Raw genomic sequence first — 6,000 nt, 5'->3', positions numbered from 1 at the left:
ACACTTAAAATAGCATGACAAATAGTTCGAGTAAGTAGCAACGTACATTGGATGACTAGAAGCATAACAATAGCGACTTTTTTGCTTTTTGCTGGAGTGGATGTTGAATGAAAATCACAGTAAGATATAATTCAAAACAATCGTTACAACAATTAGTAATTGTGTTTTGAAAATATCTGTTGATATTGTGCTAAGTGCCTCCTTTCAGAATAGTTTTTTATTTGAGTTTTCAGTGTAGAGTTATTCGATTCATGAATCGATACTCCAAAGTTAAAAGTCATTAAAACATCCAGATTCTTTGCAGGGTCATCCGTTTGCAAAAAAACTAATACAAAAAACTAATGTTAAAAGTTTAAAAAATTCTACGATTGTTTATAAAAATTAAAAATAAACGAACATAACGAACATTGCTCTATATGCAGAGTAGATGTATTTGAGATATTTTTATGCAACTCATTTATACAGTTATTTTATTGTTTAACGGACTTTATACAGCGCTTTATAAAAGACATTTCAAATCACTCTTATGGTTAAAATATTCATTCAGATTCACTCAACACTAATTTCAGAAACTACTTTTTACTGTTTGCACAAACAAATATCAATAAAATGATGGTTTATGGATATTTTTCTACTATGAACATTGTTTTATTGAAAAGGGGACCTTTTTCGAACAGGGTAAGACCCTTGACATTTTCTAGTCTTTTTGTCGTGCAATACTTAACACAAAACTATAGAAAAAACATATTTATCTTTGCGTGTTTCTAATCAAAAAGGTTTGTAATGATTGATTGAGTTAATTCAGTGGTAAACAACCAGGCGAACAAACTAAATGTTGCTATTAGTATCATTGCCATCAACTTTTATCGTATGCCTGAACTTTTCAGTCCATCATTATAAATTCCCACGTAACCATTACCAAATTATTTAAAGCGAACGTTTGTCCTTGCTGATGAATTCTGTCCACGTTCATAGCTGCAATAATTTTCCTACTATTTTCGAGTGAAATATTTGCAGATAAAACCAAACCATTATCACACTTGCTGGAATGTACGGATTATGCTGCATTCCGTTTGTCTTTGATTTGGTTAAAATGTTTGACCACATCCAGCGTAAAATAAATAAGAATTTGGTTCCCTCTAGCGTAACTGTACTACACCAACTTTCCGCTCCTCGATTTAAGGTTTGCCGTACGGATTTAGCAACGGTCTGCTACACTGCCACTGAGAACTAATTTACTTTTAATCACATTATAATATATGCAAATGGAAGCAGCATCAACAAAATGGCTCTAACTCAAGCTTCGTGGGTTTCGTGTAGAATACCGGCAACGAACAACCGTACCGCAAAATCGGAACCACCCTGCCTGTTTTTCTTCGCACACCCGATTGTGGTGGTCATACGTGTTCGTAAGGTTTGCTAATTTTTCGTGCCGCACTTTTCCACGCATATGTCACGATGAAACCTCGGGGGCAAATGATAAGTCAGCAGAATTGGAACGTATTTCATCTAGCAACGGAACGTTTTGTCCCGGTCGGAACGGAAGGCAACATGTCGATTGAGGTTTTCATCGAGATTTCATCGAGCAGGCTCTTGGTTCGCAGATGGCCGATGGCTAATGTTCAGCGCCCGTGTTGGTTCGGAATAGAATTGCACCACGAGCAGAATGACCTACGAATATCCTGGCAAGCTGATGCGGCAAACGAGGCTACCACGAGACATCCAACAGGTCGAGACAGATAAACCTCCACCAGGCCAGTGGATGGGGCGACTCGGTCCTGAAGTGTAGCATCGCAGTAAAATGTGATGATGCGGTTGGAAAAGTTCTCGGGCAGCGCGTCCCGAGGGTCGTACCGGACGTCTCCAGATTCATCGCTGGTTTCACACCACCTCGGAAGGACTGAAAGGCGGACGGGGACGCAAAAATGGTAGGGATGGAATGACAGAAATTATAAACATTCCCGCCGTACGATACCAACGTCCGCTACCCAAAACCACCCCCGGAATGGGGGCGAATGCAAATGTTGGTGGTTGGAGCCATTTTCATCCCATTCCATCTCCCCGTGGACGATGATTTCCGAAGGGAAATTTAGTATGTCGACTGTGAGGAAGTTCCGCTCGCCCTGGTTACCATCGCGGCGATTCACTTCCGGCTTCCCGCGTGCCGGCTGCGCTGCTCAGCAACCAAGCACCAAGCAAAACGGTGATGAAATATCATTTTACAGAGTGAAAAATTAAATTTAGGTGATTTAATTTATAGCGAAATTAAAATATTAGCCTTTCGGGCACCTCAGAGGTCGTCCGTACCCTAGCTTCCATCACCGTTGGTGTGAAGTGTACTCAGCTCGGGCTGTTGATTTGAAGCGATTTGGTCGATTTATGCAAATGCCGAAACGAATGAGAATTGTTGAGCCTGGGGTTGCTGTTAAGAGAGAGAGACAGAGAAAGAGAGATTGAATTTCCGACCCATCGGGGCGGTGGGACGCGGTGCAGAGAATTACGGTAGAATTCGTAGAGTTGATGAGGATTAAACGTTGGAAAGATTACCATGAAAGTGATGATGTGAAATATAATTTGATATCTTGTTGTGATTAATTCGGAGCATAGGAATCCAGCTAATTGTAGGTTATTTAAAGAGAAAAAACGGTACATTGCGATATCACAATCATTCTGAACAACTGTAAATGAGTTCAAAGAAATTGAGTGAATTTATTTTCGCTTCACTAATCATTTTCATGGTAATCTTCACTGACGGTTTGAAAGGTATTGAAACGAATCCGTGTCCTGCAGTTGTGTGAATTGTATGCTGATCTCAATATCACAGGACATTATTGTCATTAGAGTGTCGTCGATAATATCGTACAGAAGTTGTGTAAGGTCCGCGACATAATCATTGGAGTCTTAGGCCAACTTATAATTGTGTTGAGCTTGATTACTGTTTGAATATCAAAACGCCAGTTTTTTCAAATAGATTCTAGAGTTTCCCGTCCGACATACCATATAATTCCCAACGTTGGTTCACTTGTAAACTACTTGTTGGAGAGATAGACTCGTCTGAGCTGTTAGCCCTTATAAAGATGTACCAAAATGTGCTACTTAGAACGTTTCGCAATTACCGTCTACTTAGAAATGACCAAAAACGATGAACATATAGCAATAATGATCCTTTGACTGCGATGGCACTTACATTGCAATTATACTATGAGGATTTTGACTGACACCTTTCGACGTATGTTTAATCAGGACCTCTCTCTACCTTGTATGATTGTACCCTTTATTTTCAGTCAAGTTCAGTCTGCTTGGCCAATAACTTTTATGAATACCAATACAAAAATGACACATTTGCAAGCATTAGTGCTGTGACATGTAGGTTTGACACCTTTAATAAATAACACATCACAATTTAAAGTAGCTAAGACACAAAGATTAGTGAAACGTCTTAGGCATTAAAGCCACATGATTTTTAGATCATCCTAGACACGAACCACTTAGGAGCAAAGTGAATTAATGCAGTTAGGATTAGAACAAGATAGCTAATGAGATAGCATGAGAAGTGGCGTCCTCAATACATTCACACGAAGTTATTTTTCTGTTAATAAAAACTTAAATCAGAAGTTATCACAACATAAAATACCACCAAACGCGAAACGATGCGCAGGAATTTTAGACACAGCGAGGTAATATAGCATATTCGATTATGTAAATAATGTAAATTAGAGAGAGTTCATCCAATAGCGCAGCGGGACAATAGGACTTGTTACCAACATTGAAATATGTAAAAACGCACCTGTGAAAAATCGTGTACGCATGATACACGCGTTAGAAGGGGATAGTTAATTATGTTCTTGCTTAACAGAAGTCGAGGGTCAAATACGCCCATAAGGACAATGTTATTATTTCTTATAAAAGGAGGCTCGTGCGGTGCCAAAAATCAGTCGCAGTCCTTTAGAACTCAATCGTACCACTAAGCATAAACAAGTGTACAGTTAAAGTTAACAAGCAATAAAGTTTAAGTGAAAAGGAAGCAAAACCAATATTCATCCACATCCATTTGTGTTTCAGATGACATCGAGAAATAGTCCGCTACAGTGCTAAGTAGATTGAATAATGAAAGCTCTACGAGTGACTTCAAGTATGCAACTAAGTATGCAACGAATAGCCAAAATGATTTTTTCTAAACTTTCCGTGAATGTGATGGGATTTATTTACAGTTCAATCATATTCACATAAATCAGTAGTTCAGAAAACAAACCGTAAAGAAAAGGTGTTCAAATTGTATAACAGTGTGGAAGGAACTTTACTGAACCTGTATTTAGTACGGCTTGCGACATTGCGTGACAAGTACAGCTTTCGCTGTCCTACACTATCGGCAAACATTTCATTACGTTTCCCCACCTTTCACGTCTTAACTAATACACTTTAATTATGTTCAATTTTACGTCCAGTGTAAATGATTAACTTAGCAGCTAATTTACAGTGTTGTGTTGCGAGCCCTGATCGAAAATTCGTCGGTCGTTTGCACACGTAAATGAATATTCATCCCCAACCGGCAGTGCTGTTTGTGTGTGCTTGTTTTCGCATGCGAGTGAAATGTTATGTTTCGCAGCAGCTTAAAGTGTGTAAAGATGCCTCTACGATAAACTTCCGGCTGCAACTTCATGCTTTTTACACTAGCCTGCCCGTTCTGGGAGAGACGCCGGTTTTATTATGTTAATGTATGCTCGCAAATGAGATTAGGATCGTACCGAAACGGTACGCTTCAGGCGTATGCTGATGATATTGCAAAGATTGAGATTGAGTGTTTTTGAGTCAATACACCTACCTGAATGTTTCGTACACACATACACGCACGCATAATGTAAAGGATCCTGTCTGCGTATTAGCTGGGAAAGCGTTCGGGAAGCTATGGGAATGGTTTTTGCTGGAGCAATCTCTTATCTTATCGTACAGTGCCTGAACGGAAGAGGGAGGGCTTTGGAGGGGTTAGGAAAGAAATAACAATTAATTTCATCCCTCCGACTATGATGTTGCCGATGGGAAGCATAAAGCACATGGCTTACATTAACGGTGGGTTGGGTTTCGTCTCCTTACTTTTTTGCTCTTTCTCCAGGTTGAACGAAGCAAAGGGGTCAACGGATGGATGGTGCAATTTCAATAATGTTTTCAACATTCAGCTGAAAACGTAAGGCAGAACCGGATGTTCCAAGGTAGTAACGCTATTAGCCATGCTAGAGCAACGGGTTAAGCAGCGATATGGCCCGAAACGAGACGATTACGGTCGGCCCGATAAGAAGAAAGGTGTAATGGTGGGGCAAGATCTTTACCGAATCGTACCGAATGGCTCAGCCCAAGCTACCGGAGTAGGTGAGCAGGGATTTAGCTTATCTTGGGCAGTAGACACGTCGATATGGCGAAATCAATTGGTAGCGAACCATTTCACGACCTCCAATCTCGGCTTGATCCGCAACACTTTATCCGTTACCGTTGGGAACCGTTTCGCATCGTGCGCCGTGGGTCGTATATGTGCGAATCGGTGTGATGTTATGTCAGTTGATAACAGTCAAATTTTTGGGGGAAGAATCTCGGACCGACGTACAACACTGCCAGTCTCGGGGATTTGTATCGAGGGACGCTAAAAACAAGGCTTTCCGGTCCGGCCTTTATCGTTTGCTGGCGGGCAAGCGTTTCGTGACGATGGTGGTAGGATTAAACTCATCTCCTACAGGGCACGCTAAAAACCGGAGCAATTTCCGGCGAATTGCACCCGTGTATGGTCCGTTCGCCAACCGTTCGCAAGGTCTTTAAGGGATGCTGGTTCCGGAATGGGGCTTGCTCGTATGTGGACACGTTTTTCAGGCGCTCTAATCGGCATCGTATACGTACGGTTCAGTCCCGTACTGCTTTCGCTTGGGCGTTGTGTGAGGGTTGTGTTAAACGCTGTAAAGGTGAGTTCTTCGATGGTTACCGGAATGGTTGTGCACCTTTGCGACGGGATGTAGG

Source organism: Anopheles marshallii, chromosome 2 (assembly GCF_943734725.1).
Source record: "Anopheles marshallii chromosome 2, idAnoMarsDA_429_01, whole genome shotgun sequence".
NCBI classification, from domain to species: Eukaryota; Metazoa; Arthropoda; class Insecta; order Diptera; family Culicidae; genus Anopheles; species Anopheles marshallii.
Note: the sequence above shows the minus strand (reverse complement) of the source record.